The following is a 15,872-nucleotide window of genomic DNA, read 5'->3' as shown; positions in this document are numbered from 1 at the left end:
GTGTTTCACTTAGTTTGTGTTGCCGTTGTATGTGTGTGTTACAAGTCACATGCTGTACTCCCTAATGAAGTCTCCACTACTGAGACAAAATATTGGAAGAATTAAATATTATTTTTAATTCTTTCTCAGTGCTGTTTCACTTCATTAAGCCTCTAACACTAGTTTCTCCCAGCACTTAAGCCTTAATATATGGATTACTTCTAATTGCCAGTACACTTTCCTCTATTTCTCAGTTTTTTTCAGTAGTCTGTAGAATATTAGGAAAATACTAGGTTCAGTCACATGATATTGACAATCTATATGAAGTATTTAAAAAATACATCAATGATCCAATTTCAGAATATGTTCCTAGAGTTTAAAGAATAAGCAAGGTGGGAGTGAAATGCATGTGCTGTCATGTTGAGCAAGAGATTCTTAAGATGAAGATAATGTGGAAGGAACATTGTCTGCCTGCGAATGATTTCTTCTATGAAAATTTTAATGCTCTTGCCAGAATAGATAAAAAAAAAAAAAGTATTGTATGGAGAACTAAGTGTAAATATGAAAAGAAACTAGCTCTGAAAGCTCAAGGGCACTCAAAAGGAATTTTATCACTATGTTGCCAGTAAAACAAAGAATAACTGCTATCAATGTGGGTGGCAGATGTGGAGATTTTTCTACTAATGAGTGTCCATTTTGCTAAAAGCTATCAACTTGGTGTATGCAACATTGAGCTCAAGGCTACCTTTACACTGGAGGAAGTTCAGTATGCTTCCTTCTTTTCCTTAACTGCCTTTTTATCTTCCTGAATTCACCCTGGAGTTGTGATGTTTCTATCCTTGCAGACAACCTCCCTCACATGTCTCTCTGACTGGATCAGTCATTGTTTTCTTTAGGATTAACCACTGAATCTCTGTGGTTTGGTTCTTGTTTTCAAAAGCATTTTTTATTAACCACGCTAGCGGCCAAGACGTCAAGGTTATCATGGATGCGAAGTGCATATTAAAATTGTAATACCATTGATATTACATTGAAATATATGATGGATACGAACTGTATGAGGATTCATATTTTATCCATAATGAACCTACAGTTTACCTCTGAAAGCTGCTGAACTGTGATTGTTTTAAAACTTTCTTACACACTCTTCTTTTCAATATGATATTCAGTTTTATCCTTCTCAAAACTGAATGGTAATCACTTCCTATTTTAAATTCTCTGTATATTCTTGTGTCTTGACCAAGATTGAAGATATTGCTGTCAACAATAACATAGTCAATGCAACTTTTTCTTATTTTTTGCATCTTCTCTTCATCTGAAGTTGTGCACATTTTTTGTTGGAACGTGGTGTTAGTAGTAACTAGTCTTATGTCCTGAACAGAAATCCAGCAGGAACTTACCATTATTATTAGCTTTGTCTCTTTTTTCCAAATTTCCCCCAAACATTTTTGTATGTCTGGTAATCATTTCCTATTCTGTTATTTAGATCTCCAAGGACCAACTTTTTCTTTATGATTGTGTCAGCTGCATTGTCTAATGACTTGAACCTTCTGTGGAACCAAATGCAAAAATAAGTCTGATTGTCCAGTTTCTCATTCTGATATTTGCCCACATCACTATTTCAGGCTGCCTGCCATTCAAGAAGATTATCCTCATATTTAGTGTTGAATACTATAGCTACTCATCCCCCCCCCCATCCTCATTGAAAGATAAATTTTACTGGGTTTTTTCCTTCTTCGTTTCAGTAACATCTATTCAATTTTTCTGCTAGTTCCATTTATTTTCCATCGATACTGCATATATTAATTGAACTCTGATGTTGAGTTGGGATTTGTTCCAGTAGCTGACTTCACTGTTTATCCTGATTCCATTATGAAAACCACAGATATCCCAAATGACATGAAATTAAGAATACAGTTTGGTCAGCTAAATCCCAAATTGCCAGCCCATTATTGTTTGTTTAGTATCCATATAGATTACCTACTAATTAGGTGCCTTAGAAGATTGCTTAAAAGGCAACAGAGGTCTCTTTATATTTATTTATTTCACACATAAATTCACTTTAGTTTTGTTCAGAGAGTATGGTAATATCACTATGCCAGTCTTTGATTTGTTGGCATAATGTTTCCAGGAAACTATCTGGATGGAATAATATAATTATCAATTTGCACAGCAGCAATACACATTAATAGGTCTAGTAGTCTATTGTGAAAGTAAATAAAAATGAAACTGAGGATACATCATTATATGAAATAAATCACTTATTACTTTGACAAGTGCAGTGTTTTAATATGTGGTCACCTGAATTTTTTTGAAGATAAGGAGGCAATGGAGAAGATTCAGAAATGAGTAACCAAGATGGTAACAGGTCTGTGGAATATTCCTTGTGTGGATTACAAAGTTCAATTGATAGGTGGAAAAGGGAAAAGAGGGTAGATATAAGTTATTAAAGGGATTCTATAATATTGATACAAGAAATTGTTCAATACATGACAAGTAGGGAGAGGAGTAGAGGTCACTCCTAAAAGTTTTATAAGAATGTGGTTAGTAAAGGTGTGAGGAATAGATTTTTTGCTTGAATAGTGACAAATGAGTGGATTGGATTGCCAGAGGTGATTATGAGTGCCCTGGTAGTTAATGAGTTGAAGGAGAGCTACAGTAGGTATTGTGCAAATAATGGTTGGTGTGGGTCTCCCACAACGTCTTATGACTCCATAGTGGCACCTGTAATGATAATAATAAGAAATATTTACAAAACACAAGTGAACAAAAAATAACTGTACTTTCACATTATAACTAGATGCAATTTGAATGTGCTAGTAGTTTCAATAAAAAAAAAGAAGAAAATAATAATAAACTGACACAGTAACATGAAAATGCAATTACTCTATTTTAATTTTTTTTGACTGTTTGGTATTAATCATGGGGATAAAAACCATATAATTATGCTTTTTAAAAATGAGAAGTAATGGGGATGCTAAAAACTCAAATTCTACTCTCAGCACTGTTTGTGTATCATCATGTGGGCCTGTTTTAGTAGAGGGGATGAGGAAATGTGTTATCTTAAATGGAGTAAATCATTGAAGAGTGTGATGTCCAAATACTAGCTGACATCATCATGGCAAATACATCTTGAACAGAGTAAACGTATTTTCCAAGGTCAGAAGACAAAATAACATATATTAAATTCTTGTTTAAAATAAATGTTATATAATTTTATTAGAAGAAAATTGTATAACATTTCCATTTATTAATATTTAATGAATGGAAGCTATGTTTCCATTTCTTAAATATTGCCAACCTAGTTGGCAAAGTAGATAGCATACCTGCTCTCTACTATTCAAATCCCTGCCAACAGGGATTTGAATCCCACAGTGGCATGGATATTTCTGAAAGTCTTGAGGTGGTAAACAGTATTTGTTGCACAGTGTAAGACCACCACCGCTCTGCTTATTAGAGGCCTAAAGTATCATGAAATGTACCATGTCCAATGTCTAGAGTTGGTACTTTGGACAAACTAGGACAGGTTGTAAAACAGGAAGCCCGACCATGCCATAGATACAGATCACTGGATTCAGTGGAAGAAAACCTCCTCCTTATACAGGAAAGGATATAAATCTGAGTGACATTTCTTAGAATCTGCCATTTCATTACAACATATGCCAGATCTTAACCAATTTGGCTGCCTCACTTTACCTAAAATCTGGGATCATGAGATCTTCAGCTAGTTCCATCATCACACTTATAGAAGGTGTAATGATGGAAACTGTTGAATCCTGCCATTCATGATCTGTGTTTACTTTCTGAAAAGCATGCTATATGCAAAATATAGGCATAATTTAATCACAGAATAAATTTAGTTAGTATTTATTATCTAAGTGTACTAAACATGGACATGAATTATGATCAACATCTAAGTATCCATACCAGATTATGTTCTTTTGTGCAGTACTGTTTGTATTGGAGATGAATGGTTGAAAAAGGATATCTCTTAATGTGTCGTTGGGTGCTAAGTTGCAAATAATACCTGTAATCATGTGGGGCCATTTTGTTATCAGCATTTAATTCAACATTTTAAATGAAATAATGTTATTTCATAATTAATAATTAATGTTATTGTTGTCTTTATTATCATTAGACCTGCTTGATTTCTGTTCAGTACACAGACTAGTCATTACTAACACCATGTTTCAGCATAAAGATGTGCAGAAATATAATGGAGAGAAGACAGAAGAAATAAGTCTCTTTGATAACTTGAATGTAAAAGGAACCACCACATTCAGTATACAGTTCCCCTTAACATGATTTCATTTAAGGATTGTTAACCCCCTCTGAGCTTATGAGTCATGCATTAAAAGTATTTGCTTACCAAATGGTAATATATTCTCCTTAGTGTTACAGTCCTTATAGAGCCTCATCTCCTTCATAGTAGTGGCTTGTTCTTTACTTGCCCTAGACTTCCATCTCCATTCTGTAATCCCAATTTTTCTGTGATCTTTCCCCACATTATCCTGCTATATTTTCCATAACCTACTGTTTCTTTGTTCTTCTAGTCATCCATTAAATTGTTTTCTTATACCTGTCTTTCATATCATCCTGTTGATTTCCAATAATTAGATTTTGAAATTTCATTTATCTGTTATATCACTCCTATACATGAAAGGCCACAAAACATATATCAGATTAGTGCTGCATGTGGACAAGAGTCAGTAGTAATTCATTGATATTATTTGTGAAGAGCTAGAGGTTGTGTAGTCTTTAAGGACTACTTCATGGAGAATGCTGTTGACTCTGGAGTGTTGGTTATGAAGAGTGTTTGATGGAAATGTGGATTACAGAGGTTGTGGATAGGAGGAAAAAAGGAGATATGATAGATGGATAGAATGAAAGATGAATGGGAGTTTGATGAGTCAGCAGTTCAACTACTGACTAATTGTGTTATTGTGTAGGTTTTACAGAAATGGGGGCATGATGAATGCCAGTTCTGATAAACAGCACTCATGGAAATATCTCTAGAAAATATGAAAACTGACCATCTATGAGACAGTAGCTGCAGAAAGTAAGAGTGTGATTGTCAGTTGTCAAACTGCACACTTTTGGACAGCATTAACAATTTTTTAGAGAGGTTTTAGGTGCACCACCCAAAATGTAAGAGTAGTATTTTATTTGATTTGTACATAGTAGCTGGTCAGATGAAAAGCAATGTCTTGAGCCTAAAAGGATGCCAAAATTTTTGGAAACCAGAATGCTATAGAAGTATTTGTGCCATGAACGGCTAAGCGTAAATGTCAGTCCAAGAAGAAGGATCTGGTCTTGATTAACATAGCTAAAATTGTGAAGACAACACAAAGGCTTCTAGGAATGATGCAGAGGACATTGACTTGTAGAAGTAGGGAGATTCTTGTTCCATTGTATAAGGCTTTGATTAGGCACACATGGACTATTGTGCCCAGATTTGGTCACCTGGTTTTCAGAAGGACGAAGAGAGGTTGGAAATGATCCAAAGGTGACTGACTAAGGTAGTTTCTAACCTCTGGAATGTCAAGTATGACGAAATATTGAGAAGATGTAATTTGTAGAGTCTGTACAAATAACAAATTAGTAAGCGATTGTTATAGGATCAATGCTGGAGAAGTTCTACAGAAATAGTGGGAGATCGGGGGGGGGGGAACCAGAGGTCATCCCTGGAAACTGTATAAAGAGGGTGTGAGAAGTGGGGTTTTTTTTTGTGCAGAGTTGTAAATGATTGGAATGCCTTACCTGAGAATGTGATGTCTGCAAAGAGTTTGAGTGTGTTTAAGACATGGTATGATGAGCTGTGTGTGTGATAAAAGGACCTCCCAGATGAGCCTTTGACTCCATGAGGTCTTGGGATAATAATAATAAGCCAAGCATTATCAAAGGTAAGGGGAGACAAACCAAAACTTTTTTTTTTTTTTTTTTGTGAAAAAACAAAATTGTGTTTTGAAAGCATCAAAGGTGACCAAGTTATCACCCCATTGAAAGGTGATGTGGTGATCATTGTTTAGGTCATCGCTTACCGTAGATGATCTAGGAAGCTTGAGATGTTTCAGTATTGCGAGTTTGTCATATCGGTTGAATGAATGGAGAGTGCCATCATTGGAAAAACTTTGGATAGGATTTGAGGTTAGTTAGAGAAAGTTGTTTATGTATGTAAAAAAGAGGGTGTGAAATAACAGCATTCAGGAATATCTGCATTAGTAGAAGAAAACTGAAGAGAAAACATCTTCCACCATTACACACAGTGAACATTCTAAGAGAAAATTGGCAATCCAATTACAAAGGGTGAAAAGTAGACTGTAAGATAGCAGTTTTCTGAGAAACCCTCAAATGCATTTGGAAATGTCAAGTGCAACAACACAGGTTTCTCCAAATCTTTTTGTAGCTTATGTCCACAGGTGGATGATGTATGTGAGATCTGCTGTGGATCTTGATGGCAGAATTTATAATGATGGTCACCAACAGAAAAGAGTGGACGACTTAGCCTTTTTGCTTGGAGAGTGGTGAATGAGTGGAATGGATTGTCAGATGCACTCATAAATGCTTTGTCAGTGAATGAGTTGAAGAAGATGAGATATGGTAGGTGCTGTGTTAATAAAACTTAGTGTGGACCTCCTGCTGAATTCTTTAGACACCATGGAAATGCTTATATAATAATGATACTTAAAGTTGTGGATACATTTGTCAGATATTGGCTGTTGCATCTTCATTCATTTGAGTTCTTTGAATAGCTTCAGTTTGTCACAGACCACATGATAGTTCTCATATAAACAATGGATATGAACATGCAGAAATTCAGCTGTTTAAAAGAGTTTGCTGCAGCATGTGTATTTTGTCAATTAGGTACACTTGCAGTAATTTTCATTTTTGAAGTAGCCCTACATTCAAGACTGGTTGATGGAAGATTTTTCCCTTTCCATTACAACTATTTTTTCTTCTGTTTTCACTATAATTTGACTTTTATTGTCAAAATTATTCTAAATGATAATTCCTCCTGTGTTGGTGGAATTTAATGAAATGTAGGATGCTGTTAAAATTTTAGTTCTTTTCATTTGCACCATTTAAATGCCAATGTCAGTAGCCTTTATTGACTTCCTGCAAACTTGATTCTGCAGACCAATATGTTTTATTAAACATTCTATTGTTGCTTTTTAAGTGTGCATCCTCTCACTTCATACAAAGCAAATTTTGGACTAAAGTTGAATACCTGTTAAATATCCTGACTTACTGATGAGGGAATATGTATACTTACAAAGAAATCAATTATAGAATAGTACTAAAGGTTCCTGGTATTGTAATTATAGTAATCCTTAATTATCCAATTGCATTGGGAAAGCACTTTGTTGGTTGGATAATTGAGGGTCAGACAACGGAAGGTACAGTTTTCAGAGGTGGGTTGGCACACTAATTCAATTAAAGGTCAGTTAATTGAAGGTTTGGTCTTTTAAAGTGATGTTATACAATAAGGATTTATTATTTGTTAATGTTAGTTATGCTAGAGTAGATAATACCCCACATTAAACTAGAATGAAGTTATATCAAAATTGCTCATCCTGATACATCTATCAAATCATAATAATTTTATTGACAACATATACAAATATATGGTTTCAATTTGTTTCTAATGTTCCATTACAAGCCAGCTTATCATGACTATGTACACTGGTGTCCAAAAGCTAAGGACGAACTATATTTTTACCTGCATATGAAAACATTTTCATGACTGTGACCAAGTGCGGGGATAAATTTATTACCAACATACAAATTAAATTGCAATACGTTTTTGGCAAAAGCTACAAATTTCCTAAGGACATAGTTAAGAAATTAATGTACAGTGCTTACAGAAAACAATGCAGAGAGACATTGTAGTATGTCCACCCTGCATGCAGCTCTCATAATGTTGCACCATGCTTAGCATCAAATGATTCAGGAGTTCTCGAGGCAAATTGGCCCACTCCTCCTTCAGAGCAAGGATAAGACCTCGTTTGTCTTTTGGAGGGGAATTTCCAGACAGCAGTGCATCTCCTTACTGCATCTCAAACATGTTCTATGGGATTGAGATCTGGGGAATCATACTGGTCACTTGATTTGATTAATATCCTCAGTCTCCAGAAGTATCTCCACTGCTTGTGTACGATGTGGTGCAGCATCATCACCCATCAAAATGAATTCTTCGCCTACTGCAACATGTTACATTTGAACATGGCATTGAAGACCACTGCAATATCGTTCACCAGTCATAGCCCCGCTTGTAGCTCAGCGTATCCATTAAGCATAATGCCTCCCACACACCATGACTCCAACACTGCCGTATCGATACCTTTCAAGAACATTCTTGCAATGGTAAGCAGTAACACTTTCACATCAGATCTAGTGTCATCTAGAATTGGAGGAAAGACTGAAACTACTCTCATCTATAAAGAGTACATTTGCCCATGGGTATCTTGTCCAATTTTTATGGATATAACACCACTGAAAGCTTGCTCTACGATGAGCTGTGGATAATGGGAATCTGACTACATGCCTTCAGGCATACAGACCTACTTGTGGAAGACGTCTTGCCACAGTTTATTGAGATATCCGCTTACCTGTGCTTGAATGGAACTGACTTGCAAACTGACCTGCTATGGTGTGTTTTGCTGTTATAACGAAACATTTGTCTTCTTGCTCCGTGATAGAGTGAGGGTGAGCTCTTAGCAAACTCCTGGAACACATTCCATTGGTTTGAAACACTGAACTGAGCCTGGATATAATGCTATGTGAGATTCCAAACTCTCTAGAAAACTCTGGTAATTCTTCAAACTTTCCAATAATTCTTTTCCATTGAAATCGTCTGGATGATGTCTTTGAGATATTACAAGACATCCAAGTTTGCAAATATATTCCTTCATGAAAACAGCTTAGTTGAAACACAATTTGCTTAATTCGACCTTTTGCCTTTTTTCTTGTTGTGTGCTATCACATGACCCCCTTTGCTCACGATTTGAAAATTATACAAATATTGTCAATTATACAAATTGCTATAAGCTGATTCATCTGAATTTGCTGTTGTAATCTTGAAATAGTGACTGACTGAAATAGTGGTCATCCTTAGGATTTGGACATCAATGTACCTTCTCCTGTGTCTTGGTATTACATTTCCTCAGTATTCAGAATTTGTGTAATGTGTTTACTGATTAACCTGGTTGTTGTTTACTAGAAAGAAAGAAACAAACATTTGGGATAATAATTACCTAATTTTAATTAAATTTTATTATCTGAAGTTCATGGACTCCACACAGTTTACCATTCCCACTAATAATATTTTTATTAGTGGGAATGGTAAACTCAGCCAAAATCAGCCAGAGAATATATGTAAATTGCATATATTCTATGGCTGATTTTCCCATATGCAGGATGAAGAAAACCTGAGTTTACGGGAGGAAAAGATCCGTTACCTCTATGATTGGCTTACTCACTTTTACTTGAAAAAATCCATATAAAATCCTCTCATGAAAAGAATCAAAGTGGAGTGTTTTTTTTTTTCCCATCAAAGGTTGCATTGTCTCCCATCATTCTTTCAGTTGCACTATGGAGTTGTCATCATAATCATTACAGTGTTTTGTCTTATCACTAAAGCATTTTCACAGGCACAGAGTAATTTAGATATTTAAATTACTTTGGAGATGCAGAAGGAAAAGCAAACAGTAGATCAAGTATTCTACAGTCCTAATTGGCATATTTTATTGGCATGATGAGGTGATCTTTGAATATTGACTACTGATCTTATGTAAGCTTTCAATTTTTGGCAATTTGAAGCAGTTGCATTTGTTTAAGTTGAATGAATGTTTTAGATCTGTGCATTATAGAAAGCATCCTAAATTTGCATCTGAATATTAAGGAAGACTTTCTCCTAGTGTGGATTTTTTTCTCAGTTTAAGGCTGGAGTTTTAAAATGAGAGTAAGTAGATGTCTCTTTAGTTTCCATCAAAGATTTTCTTCTAGGATATGTGATCATATTAATATGTCTTATGGCCTTTTCATATATATTCAAGAATACTTCTTCAGTTGCGTGGTATTAATGTTGTTAATCATTCTGACTGCTCTTGTAGTTGAGATATTCCAGGATTTGTAATCCATAAAGAAAAATACCTTGGTGGTTTGAGATTTCCATAAACTTTATTCCATTTATAGGAAATCATTCACATGCTTGAGTATTTCTTCCTGTCTAATGGTACTATTTATTTCTAAATGAATTGTCACTGTCTTGGTTTTTTAATAATTAACTTTCAAATCATAGTTTTTGAGTAGAAAAAACTTAGTCAAAATAAAGCTGAGCAGATGCAATATTTGAGTCTTTTACTGCACTGTCATCTATAGAACCAAGATCTTTGTCTCAAGGAAGGTGTTATTAATATTCAGTACAAAAAGATTTGCATACAGGCTTGATTGACAAGTCTGAAAATATAATTTTTTATTCTAATCAATAGGAAAGGGATTAGTGTGTATGTATTTAAAAAAAAAAAGTAGCAATAAAATATTTAAAAAAAATTCATTCATTCACATGGAGTTATTGTTGTATTAATTATTTCGATAGGCATATTTCCTGGTATGTGAAAAAATTTATCTCTGTTAACAGAATTTGAAGGTCTTACAGAAATCTCTGAAAGTGAGGATGGGTTGGCAAATTTTTGAGAGAAAACGTAGCAATGTACATGCTTTGTTATGGTGTGGAGATTTTGAAAATCCAGCTTGAATTTTTAACTAGTAGTGTGATTTTCTGCATTTTATTGTAAATTTTGAGAGGGACTGGTAACAGATACATGTACCTTTTAATTTTGTGTTGTTTAAAATTTCTTTTTATTGGAATGCAGATAATATTTCTTCTGTTTTTCAGTATAGTTCACATTTGTAGTTCTAGATTAAAAATGTGAAGTAATCTTGCCTTGATTTCTTCTCCTCAAATTTAGTTAATGCCATTGAGCCTGGAGCTTTTCTATTTTTTCATGCAATTGTGTGGTTTTTCTGTGCTATATTGAGTTCTGGAATATCAGAATTTTCTGGTTTATTGGTAATAATTTCCAGGTCTGATATTTTACTTATGATTATGTAAATTGCTTATGTAAAATTGCTTACTTAATTGATTACTCAATAGTTAATAATTTAAAAAAAACATTAGTGTAGAAGGACATTAATTCTTCATAATTTTACTCAGTTTATTTGTTGTTTGGTTCTTTTTAGCAATTTAGAATCTAATGGTCACTGTAGATTGGCACGACATTAATGCCAGTAACCATCTGCTCACATTTGACTTCAACAGGCTGAGTAGAAGTATATCTGTTACAAGTTAGTAAGTATAATATTCCAATTCTTTTTTCTCCTTTTTAATGCTTATTTACTATTTGCTGTTGAATTCTAAGTAATTGAAATATCTTTAAAATATGTGTGCCTTCATAAGATGTAGCATACAAATTGGTTGAGAGGTATTCTAAGACATTTTTCTCATTAGATTTTTTTGTGATGAACTAGAGTTGTATTTCTAAGAATAACTCTTACTTATATATTTTGAAGAATAGGAACATAAGTAGACAATGTAAGAAAACCAAGCACTGTTTAAAATTAGCTAAACAAAAGTCATCTGAAAACTTTGGTAAGAAAATAGAAAATAAATGCTGTGTTGCATTTATTTTCTATTTTATTTGACAAATGTCAAATAAAATACAGATGTCTTTTATTTGAGTAAATATTAGTAATTTAAGTAATTATTTTTGGTTATATTTTATTTTAGATTATTGTGTGTGTGTGTGTGTGTGTGTGTGTGTGTGTGTGTGTGTGTGTGTGTGTGTGTGTGTGTGTGTGTGTGTGTGTGAAATTTAATATGGTATGTCATTTAGAAAGCATTTTAATACATGGGACTGATGCCTACAAGAAAAATGGTGGCCAAGGCTTCCTTGTTCACTGAGTTTGGTATGAGGGATTTTGTATGATGTGGTGTATGTTCTTTGTATTCATTGCCAATGGGTTTGTGGTATGAAAGTGAGAATGGAGAGACAATTTGTCGTTGTGTTTCATGTGCAGTACATGAAATGCAAGTTGTGTGGAAAGTGAGAAAATGAATTGACAAATGTTAATGATATAAGGAAAGATAGAGAAAGTGTTCTGGCCAAATTGGAAGTAGTGAATGATAGTGGGCAGAATGAGAGCATGAAAAATGTGGCTGAAAGTAATGTGGATGATGAAGTGATGATAAGCAGTGAAATAGAGTGTTTACGTTGCATTCTTCACAGAACAAAATGGGAGCTAGAACGACTGGAGAAATGATTGTTGTGGGGTGCAGTAGGCAGGAAAATAAAAGAAATGTGAATATAGAAAGCATAGAGATGATAAAGAAATTATTGTTATGGCAGGAACAAATGATTTGAAAGGGAAGAAATATGCAGCGAGAGAAAATATGAAAGAGTTGTTGAGAAGTTAAAATTGTGGGTCTGCTGCCGCGATATGATTCCATCATTATGATAGGACAGAGTTGAGAAGGCACTGTGCAGGAAGAATGATATGCAATTTAATTTGTGTATAAAGTGAATTTGATGGATGAAAGGATATACATGGCATGTGGACACTTTTTACATTTAAATGGTTTTGGAGTTAAATGTTTGGAGAAAGTGCATAACCAGAGAAACTAGAGATATTAGAGGGCAATGCATTCAAGCATACATCTGGCCATCCCTGTGATAAATGAGCATGTGTGCAGAAATGATAATGCAATGCTGAATGCAGTTTCATACATTTCTGATTTTGATAGGTTGGTAACATTTACACAAGGTTAATTGTCGGTGATGTTGAAATGCATGTACACAAATGGAAGAAATGTCAGGAATAAGGGAGAGGAGTTTTTGGCAGTGGACAGCTTGACTTGGCCAAAAATTATAGGCATCAGTGAGATGTGGTTGACAGAAAATGATTTAGTTACAGGGATATAATGTAAAGGGTATCGCATTTTCAGGGAGGATAGTGGGAATCAGACAGGAGGTGGGGTCTTGCTGATGATAGCTGAAGAATTACAATTTACAAAATTAGAAGTTAAAAAGGATTTTAGGTTGGGGGAGATGATTCATTTGAGGCTGTCTGGCCAATAAGACAAAATATATTTTTGGGTGTTGCAAAAATTAGCTAAGCAGGCCAAGCTAAATCCAAAAGAGTTTTTTTGTTATGTAGCAAGTAAGAGAAAAAATTGACTATGGTAGGAAGGTGACAGAGGCAAAATACTCTATCGTGGCAGCACAGCTTTGTAAAGGGTAAGTCCTGTCTTAGTAATTTAATGACATTTTATAATAAAGTGACAGCAGAAATGGATATAGGAAATGGCTACACCATGATATTGCTGAACTTTGTAACAGCATTTGACAAAATATCACATGGAAAACTGTTACAACTGTCCCCCAAAGTGTTACTTTAACTCCAATACAACTGCTAACTTTATACAATTCCGTCTGGCCATTGAATATTGCTTCTCTATCTGGAGTGGTGTCTCCCAAAACTCCTTAAAAATACTGGATTCTGTGCGAAAAGGGCAGTCAGACTGAACAATGATTCTACACTTTTCTTTCTACAAATACTTGTATAGTCACTGCTCATCAGAATTTGCATCAATAATACCTCCACTCTCTGTCAGATCAGTTCAAATGCATGCAGTAACTAACCAACACTCCCTCACAGTGCATCTCCAAACTTACAGAACAAATTTCTCTTCATCCTTTCCACTGCTGCCCTCTGGAACAGCCTGCTATCTTACATTTTCCCAAGAAATACAATCCACAGCTTTTAAAACTAGTGTGAACAAGTTCTTTCTTTCCCATCCATGATACTAGCTTACTATAGGTTGACCAACCTTGTGTATGTGTCCTCATAAAAGAAATAATAATAAAAATAAAATTATATGGTGGAGTAGAATCTAGAATGCTGAGTAGAGTGCCCTAGGGCTCTATACTAGGGCCATTACTCTTTAATATGTATATCAGTGATATAGGGAAATATTTCAGAGGGGATATTCAGTTGTTTGCTGATGATGCAAAACTGGGGAGAGCAATAGTTGATAAAGGTGATGTAGATATCTTGCAGGATGTTGAAAGTTTTTTCCCCCTTGGTTATACTATAAAATAAAGATGCCAAGAAATGATATTCTTGGTTTCATCCTTTATCCAAGTGTAAGCAAACAAAGTTTTTGCATGAAGTAGCTTCACGACTGGGCTTGTATATAGAGACCGATGAGTTCACATCAGTTGCCTTAGTATCCCATAATGCAAAGCACATATCCTTACAGACAAGTATAATGCTATGCATTATGGGAAGGGGCACTACCCTGACCGGTTTCAACCTTTGTTGAGGTCTCATCAGTGGGAGCAAGACCCAGAAGTGATACCAAGGTTGCAGAAGTCATATTTTCACACCTTTGTTAGAGATACATGTTGAAAGATATTTTCCCTTGGTTATACTATGAAATAAAGATGTCAAGAAATTATATCATTGGTTTCATCCTTTATCGAAGTGTAAGCAAACAAAGTTTGTACATGAAGTAACTTCACGACTTGACTAATTGTATGTAGATACTAATAACTTCACATCAACTGCCTTAATATCCCACTGATGAGACCTCAATAAAGATCGAAACTGGTCTGGGTAGTAGCCCTTCCCATAATATGAGGGTGGTCTGAAAAGTTTTTGGCCTAACATTGAAAAAATGAATTTATAATTTCAAAATTATTTTTATTTTCCAACCTAATCTCCCTTAAGACTAATACATTTATTCCAGCGATGCTCCAGTGCCATTATCCCATCCCTGCAGTGGTTCTCAGTAAGATCTGCAAAATACCCCTCTAGAACTGCAATTCACCTCTGGATTAGAAGAAAAACACTGACCACCCTGGAAGAGTTTTAGTTTTGGGAAGAGATAGAAGTCAGAGGGAGCCAAATCTGGGGAATAGGGTGGATTGCAACAATTCATAACGTAGATCCCTTACTTTTCCCATTGCCAAAACACGTTTGTGGGCAGGTGCATTGTCTCGATGAAAGATGATTTTTTTCTTCTGTAAACCGGGTCTTTTCTCACGAATTTTTTCGTCTAGTCTGGTTAAAAGATCGGAATAATATTCCCTGGTTATTGTTTTTACCCTTTTCAAGATAATTAATAAACAAAATGCCTTTAGCATCCGAAAACACCGATGCCATGACCTTTCCTGTTGGTGTAACCGACTTTTTCTTCTTTGGTGCTGAACAACCGGCTTCTGTCCACTGTTTTGACTGCTGTTTGGATTCTGGTGTGATGGTGAATCCAAGTTTCATCCATAGTAATAAATCAATGCACAAAATCAGTTTTATTGTTAAAATGCACCAAGCACTGTTCAGAGATTTTCATGCGTGTGCATTATTCATCTGCTGTGAGCAAGCACAGCAACTCATCTTGCGCAAAGCTTTTTCATTTGCAATTCTTCATGCAAAATATATCCTACACGATTTTTTGAAATGCCTATAGTCTCAGCAATTTCACGCACTTTGACTCGCAGGTCATCCAATACCATATCGTGCACTTGATCAATGATTTCTAGTGGTGTTACACTTTTTGAACTTCCTTCACGTGGATCATCTTCAAGGCTGGTACGGCCAGGTTTAAACTCAGCAACCCATTTCTTAATTGTCGAAAATGAAGGAGAAGAGTGCCCATAAACTTTTATGAACTTCGAATGAATTTCTTTTGGCATCAAACTTTCTTTTACAAAGAATTTTATAACCGCACGATACTCAATTTTATCCATTTCAAAGGGATACAGACAACACTTTTGCTTCAGATAGCTGTATAAAACAAACTACTTGCTAGAATGACTTGCAATTTCACACGG

The 15,872-nt window shown here is 35.0% G+C and overlaps 1 protein-coding gene across 2 annotated transcripts in view; it reads left to right on the top strand.

The window, feature by feature from the left end:
* Positions 1-15,872, top strand: part of LOC150104101 (F-box/WD repeat-containing protein 7-like) — a 234,683-nt gene that overhangs the window by 51,947 nt on the left and 166,864 nt on the right. The window contains exon 2 of one of the 2 annotated variants that reach the window (XM_090396763.1): positions 11,221-11,325. The gene's annotated coding sequence lies outside the window, so the exon portion shown is untranslated. Of the gene's footprint in view, positions 1-11,220; positions 11,330-15,872 lie in introns of both variants that reach the window. The other variant, XM_090396761.1, reaches the window with a different exon arrangement.

This window comes from Typopeltis vanoorti, chromosome 8, assembly GCF_054136105.1.
Source record: "Typopeltis vanoorti isolate ZY-2024b chromosome 8, IOZ_Tvanoo_1.0, whole genome shotgun sequence".
NCBI lineage: Eukaryota > Metazoa > Arthropoda > Arachnida > Uropygi > Thelyphonidae > Typopeltis > Typopeltis vanoorti.
Note: the sequence above shows the minus strand (reverse complement) of the source record. Positions and strands in the feature narration are given on the sequence as shown.